This window comes from Gadus macrocephalus, chromosome 18, assembly GCF_031168955.1.
Source record: "Gadus macrocephalus chromosome 18, ASM3116895v1".
NCBI lineage: Eukaryota > Metazoa > Chordata > Actinopteri > Gadiformes > Gadidae > Gadus > Gadus macrocephalus.
The window spans coordinates 5,116,881-5,124,380 of NC_082399.1; the positions used below are offsets into that span (position 1 = coordinate 5,116,881).

The 7,500-nt window shown below is 47.0% G+C and overlaps 1 protein-coding gene across 1 annotated transcript in view; it reads left to right on the plus strand.

The window, feature by feature from the left end:
- Positions 1 to 7,500, plus strand: part of LOC132446474 (caveolae-associated protein 1-like) — an 18,986-nt gene that overhangs the window by 1,865 nt on the left and 9,621 nt on the right. The gene's annotated exons all lie outside the window — the stretch shown is intronic.

Sequence of the window (7,500 nt, forward strand, 5' to 3'; positions counted from 1 at the left end):
GTGTGTGTGTGTGTGTGTGTGTGTGTGTGTGTGTGTGTGTGTGTGTGTGTGTGTGTGTGTGTGTGTGTGTGGGTGTGTGCGTGTGTGTGTGTCCATGTGTGTGTGTGCGCGTGCGCGTATGAGAGCGAGGGAGATTAAGGGGAGTCCTAAATTCTGGGTCTTTTTTTAGCCTGTGTGTCTGCAGTGTGGTGTGTAAGTAATAGCTAACAGGCTCTCTCTGCACACACAGTGGCCTGAGAGAACGTTCAGAGTTTCCAGCCCTGAGTCAGACACCATGGCTCGCACGGACCTTTCTCCTGCCATTTCTGTCTCTCTCTCTCTCTCTCTCTCTCTCTCTCTCTCTCTCTCTCTCTCTCTCTCTCTCTCTCTCTCTCTCTCTCTCTCTCTCTCTCTCTCTGACTCACTCTGGTGAGAGTTGGACTGATATCAAAGACAGCAGGATTTTACGTAACTTGATTTTTCAATAGAAATTGTTGTGTATAATTCTAATCTAACCCAGACACACAGAGGCACATTTGTGTGAGTGCGTGCACAATCACTCACTCACACATACACACATACGCACACGCACACACACACACGCACGCACGCACGCACGCACGCACGCACGCACGCACGCACGCACGCACGCACGCACGCACGCACGCACACACACACACACACACACACACATACACACACACAAACACACACACACTCACACAACCCACACCTGGATGTCTTGTGTTGGCACAGCAACAGATAATAGAGGGCAGATGATGTTCAGAGCAGAACGAGAGACGATGGAAGACTCGTCTCCGTCTCCACTCAATGGAATTCGATGATTGGGGGATTTCTCAACGCTGAAAGGCCATAAATCGCCATTTTAATTAAAAACTGATAACATCTAGGAGCTGAGCTCTGCACGTTTCCACCCAATGTCATTTTGAAACACGATCGAGAGAGCAAAACAATTTTAGGTTTTTAGTCAACAAGTTTTGGGTGAACCACCATCATTGTCCTAGAGAGTTGTCGGTTGGCTCATGGCCACCCTCCACTCAACCAATCAGACGCCGTTCCGTTGATACTTCCGTGCTCTTCGCTGTGGCTCCTCAAGGCCAGGCTCCTGTGAAAACCAACACGAGACGGCCAAAGCCTCTGTGACACAAAGCCGTGAAGTCCTGCGCTGTTTTCCCTCGGGACTGCTCGTTGCCACATGCATACTCCGCAGGCTCATTAGTATGCACGGTTTGCTCTTCTATAGACCCACATCGCATACATTATCCAGACCGTAACCTTGGATGGAGAATTCCTTAAGAGAAAATGCACGGATCATGTGCTTGATTTCCTTGTAGGTTGTGCTTTTTTGTTGAACACCTAACAGCCTGTTTGTGACACAGGCGCAGAGAGGTCAGATTAACACCGCTTGCAGAGCGACACCAACATACCAGGAACTGTTTACTTGGTGTCAACTTGTGAGAAGCACTTTTAATCTAAGTGGCATTTCAAGGCCACCGAAGACTTAAACTCAGGCATTTAACGCTTTTCCACAAGCGCTGCCTCAGAGTACTGCAGTAAATATTAGTATACTCGTAAATCTTGCCGGAGCCTGATAGATTCAGCTAGAATGAAAACAGATGGATCAGTCAGAAATAAATAAGCATCTATTTATATCCAATAAATAAACAAATAAATAAAATTGAAGAGAAGAGTGCATCGGATAAATGCCATCGTAACCAAGAACAGAGGTCACCATGGTAACATAACATAGCACAACATGTTGTTCTCATCTCAATTCCCCTTGTGTTACTCAGACCCTTCGGCGGAAAGACCTTTCCCAATGCAGCGTCTTGGTTTCTGTAGTTGGAGGTTTTGAGGTGTGAGGTGTGATTCAGAAATTCCTGAAGCTCTGAGCCCTTAAAGTAGTAGAAAATTAAAGGCCCCACCAAGGCCCCTCCAGCTGATAGCTCAAAACACACGCTGGTATCTCAAGTGTATTTACTGCCCAGAAGGGGTAGTTTGCTAGCACAGGAGCGCTTGGTAGCTTTGGTGTGCAGCACAAGCACTTTGTCTTCTCTTTATTGCTCCTGCTACCAGGGGGGGGGGGGGGGGCTCTCCCTCTACGAGCCTGGTCCAGAGACCATCCTCTCCCTCTACAAGCCTGGTCCAAAGACCATCCTCTCCCTCTACACGCCTGGCCCAGAGACCATCCTCTCCCTCTACAAGCCTGATCCAGAGACCATCCTCTCCCTCTACAAGCCTGGTCCAAAGACCATCCTCTTCCTCTACAAGCTTGGTCCAAAGACCATCCTCTCCCTCTACAAGCCTGATCCAAAGACCATCCTCTCCCTCTACAAGCCTGATCCAAAGACCATCCTCTCCCTCTACAAGCCTGATCCAAAGACCATCCTCTCCCTCTACAAGCCTGGTCCAGAGACCATCCTCTCCCTCCGCAAGCCTGGTCCAAAGACCATCCTCTCCCTCTACAAGCCTGGTCCAAAGACCATCCTCTCCCTCTACACGACTGGTCCAAACACCCTAGCTGCATCAGCCTTGTAGCCTGGGGAAGCAGTGGCTGCAGCTAGGCGTGCTAACAGCCATGCTACACTGAGATAAATATGTATCCGATGCATCCTACCTCATCCATCCTATTCAACTTTATCTAGGATAACAAGCCTATGACAAGTCTGCTGTCTCCTCTGTGGAGTGTCTGTGATTGTGATCCAGGGCATTTCTAGGAGCTAATCCCTAGATTTAGTCTGGGGTCTGGAAGTTTCGTTTTACAGATGAGTCTCCATATGTTAGCCGTGCCTGGTGGCCAACTAGAGCTGAAGGGAAGCCAAGGATCTCCGTGTAGATCCATACCGGAATGTGACAGCTCCATGACTGTTTGTGTATATGTGTGTGCGTGTGTGTGAGTGTGAGTGAGTGAGTGAGTGAGTGAGTGAGTGAGTGAGTGAGTGTGTGTGTGTGTGTACGTGCATGGGTGCGTGTGTACGTGTGGGTGTGTTTGTGAGAGATCACAAGACAGAAGAGAAGCTTGTTAAAGGGGCTGCCAAAGGATAACAGGGAGATAGTAGGAGTTAAGGGTGTGTGTGCGAGTGAGGGATGGGAGAGGTGTGAGGGAGGGAGGGAGGGAGGGAGGGAGGGAGCGAGGGAGGGAGGGAGGGAGCGAGGGAGGGAGGGAGCGAGCGAGGGAGGGAGGGAGGGAGGGAGGGAGGGAGGGAGGGAGCGAGGGAGGGAGGGAGGGAGGGAGGGAGGGAGGGAGCGAGGGCAAGAGAGCAAAAGTGTGGGAGAGAGAGGTTGGGTGATTTGGAGAGATGTCTCCTCCATCGTCTCTGAATGGTGGAATTAATGGGTGTGTCCGGCAGCAAAGAACATGGTCCATATTTGGACAGCTGATTCACAGCATAGGCATTTACCTCACTCTGTGCTGACCTCTACGCTCTTCTCTTCTCCTCTCCTCTCTTCTACTGTCCTATCTTCTCCTTACTCCTCCTATCCTCTCCTTCCCCTCCTTTGCTCTTAACTTCTCCTTTCCTCTCTTCTCCTATCCTCTCCCCTCCTCTTATCGCCTCTTCTCCCTTCTACTCCTCCGCCTCTACGTTCCTCTCCCCTACTCTTATCTCCTCTCCTCTTCCCTCCTCTCCTCTCCTCATTCCTCCTCTCTGCTCCAGTCTTCTAAAACTCACCCTGCCATAACACTCCACTATGATCAATTCTCGATTGTATATAATCCGTTCACATTAACTCGCATGGTATGCAACTCATTATGTGTCCTTTGTGCTATAAATACCTCACTCCTGTCTATCAACTTTCACTTCTTGCCAACATTTTTGTCCTATGATTTTATCGGACTTGACTTTTCTATTCCTTTTTTTGCATTTATGTTAGCATGAATTCCTCTTATTCCCAAGCCGATTGGTCCGTCAACAATGTTCAGAAGTTTGTTACAGTAATGAGGATCCATAACTGCCATCTGGTAGACACATGACCTGGTGAACCTTCAGCAGGTACTTGGGATGGTCCCAGTTAGCCTTATCTTGTTTGTCTGTTCGCTCATTATTTACTGAGACGAGAAAGAGTTAGATAGAGGGGCACTGTTGGTGCATGCAGAGCTAGCGTTCGCCGGCGAAACACGTCAAGGTTGAACGAGCAACGGTAAGGAATGTTGAAATAGGAGCTTAACAATTCAAACAAATGCAAAACATGTAAGGCGATTGCTGTTGGCTTAGGGCGACATTTACTGTAGCCGCTCAAAAAACGATGAAATGGATGTGTTCCACTCATCGTATTTGATTACCATGGGATCAGTTTAGATGATACAATACATTTAGCACAGGTCCATTGCTCAGCCAAGGAGTCATTTTGGAATGACGTGATGTCTTGTGTGCGGCTAAGATGGAAGTTTATCTTTAATGGTTGTCAGTATCTATTACCTCAACCGATTTCATCCCAGCCTTGGGAACATGAGCAGTGATTGTGTGAAGGAGTCATTCGTCCGGATATGCTGCTGTTCCTCCATGATGACTCTTCCTCTCCAACCCTAGCAGCACCTGTTGCCCGCACAAAGACACAGTGAACTCTGAGAAAAACAAGCCGGCTGTCTGTGTTGTTTTAGATATTCATACAAGTTCTCATCAGACACAGGAACGTAATTCTGTCTTCACAAAAGGCCCCAAGAACAATAAAAGCGCTTTAAACCATGACGTTTAAATGATTGAGAAGACATTTCGCCTTCCCCGTGCATGGGAACCACATAACATTTAACATGTAAATCAGCCACAGCGATATTCCTCCTTCTCAGAGTACAGAGGACCTTATATGGAAATGTGAGCGAGGTCATTCCTGTTCTCCCAGCGCCGTTTACAAGCTCCTCTGTGTACGACTGTTGAGTAGATTTCCCTCTTCTTGCACTGAGCTGGAGCCACGACGACTTCTGCATGAGTAGTGTGTGTTCACGGCCTCAGCGAATACATCACTGGTTTGTTTAAGGCCTTGTTGTTGACTAAGTGAACAGGAAGGGACAGAGGAAAGGCAGACAGTGTGTGTGGCTCACAGGGTAATGGAAAGGGGAAAAGAGAAGGAAAACGGAGAGAAGTGAGAAGGGAGAGGAAGGTGGAAGGAGGGGAAACGAGGGGATTGGCCGACAAGCCGGGTAATGAGTGATGAAACAAAGGAGGCGATGAGGCGGAGGAAGGCAGTGGGCTGGAGGTTCTGGGGGGCTGGGGGTCCGGGGGATCATCTAAAAGTAGCAACTATCACATACTTGTTTGATTGTGAGAAGGAAAGAGCCTTTATGAGGGAGCGTTCTGGGCCAGTTTAGTTTCCTCCTGTGGCCTCAAAGCCTCCACACTCCAACCAAGGTTCCACTACTGCTTGACATTGCTTAACACTTTCACTTACTGGTGCTTTTGTCCATTTAACAGTTTCACTTACTGGCTCGTTTGTCCGTTAAACACTTTCATTTACTGGCTGTTATGTCCATTTAACACTTTTACTTACTGGTACTTTTGTCTATTTAACACTTTCACTTATTGGCTGTTTTGTCCCTTTAACACTTTCACTCATTGGCTGTTTTGTCTATTTAACAGGTTCCCTTCGATCTGACTGGTTATTTTGTCTATTTATCAGTTGCACTTGAACTTTAGCTATTTTGGCCATTTAACAGTAACATCGTTTTGACTTCTCATCTGAACTAAATTGGAACGATAGCTTCAAACTGTAAGACCATGCAGGGTAAACCTGCGATCATGTGACTCACTCGACACTAAATATCCCAAAATGGTAGAGCCTTTTTTCTTCTAACCCCAAAGTTGTTTCCGCATGAGTCAGAGTTTGTTGATGACTCATGTGCAAGGGCTCTCTACAATAAAGGAATTACTTTTCATCCATCAGATGATCTCCCCAATCATATGATTCCAAATTCGATTCCTGCAGGGATGTGGCAAACGCTTTATTAACCGAGCATAGAGAAGCCTTTATCCAAGCTCACGTCAGAGGTTTTTCTAATAACCCTTAAAAAATAGCCATAATAACTCTGAAAATCAAAGTCCATCGTTGACATCCAAGCTCCTGTAAAACGTACAATATTTGACGTCAGTACTAACCAAACATAATTTGTCTATAAATATGAGTATATATCATCATGCATTCATTGGACATGAGTAGCTGCAGCTTATTAGTGGCAATTCTTCTGTGCCAACCGACATTCTTACAGGGGGATTCTAAACATACTGATACTTAAAAAATTACAAATTAGTCAAGTCAAAACTACGACCTGGCTGAAACAGAGATCAGAGAAGTCGCCTCAAGAAGTGATACTGTTTTAGGCAAATTGGAATATAATAATAGTTGATCAATACATGATTTCAAAACAGGCCGTCCTCATGACAGGGTGCCGAGGAGTAAGAGCAGGGTGGGTTCCTTCGCCAGGGGCGGCTAAAAGGAAGAAGATACTTTCCTTGCTGTCCCATAAATCTCTCCATAAACACCGACCTCTTTCATTGTTATTGGAAAGAGCAACAAGGGGTTGCCACGGCAACTGCCGCTGTCGCCTCCCACGGCTGGCCAACCCAGTGGCTGGCCAAGCCGTGCGCGCTGAACTGTACACAGACAGAGAACTATGGAGGCACCGAGGAACATAGAGAGAACTATGGAGGCACCACATGGACAGAACTATGGAGGCACCACATAGACAGAAGTATGGAGGCACCACATAGACAGAAGTATGGAGGCACCAGATGGACAGAACTATGGAGGCACCACATAGACAGAAGCACTAGGCACTGGGGAACATAGACAGAACTAGGTAGGCACTGGGGAACATAGACAGAACTAGGTAGGCACTGGGGAACATAGACAGAACTATGGAGACACTGAGGAACATAGACAGAAGTTGAACTATGGAGGCACCACATGGACAGAACTATGGAGGTACTGAGGAACATAGACAGAACTATGGAGGCACCGGTGAACAAAGACAGAACTATGGGGAGGCACTGAGGTAGACAGAACCCTGGAGGCATGAAGGCAGACAGAAGGCACTGGGGCAGAGCCACAGCTGCCAGCAACTGGCTACTTTGTCCCATAACAAATCAAATCCTTTTCAGAAGACCTGGGATGAACTTTGCACAAGATGGAGAGGGGGAAAGAAAAAAATGTTGGGTAATAATAACAGCTGTTTGATGAAATAAGCCCTTTGAGGTGGAATTCCCACTGTGTTAGTATGTGTGTGGGTGAAGGTACATAATCTTTATGGGTTTGCATTGGAACAGTCCTAGTTTCCATGAAGAAACCACCACACAAGGAATTGATCATTGTTTCAGGGTACTCCAGTGTGCGTGTGTGTATGTGTGTGTTTGTGGCAAAAAAATATTTTTAAAAATACTGCCTTATCTGATTATCAAAATGGTTTTCAAGATATGACTTGAATGAGTGTGTGTGTGTGTGTGTGTGTGTGTGTGTGTGTGTGTGTGTGTGTGTGTGTCTATCCATCTATGGTCGGAGAGGGGCCAATTT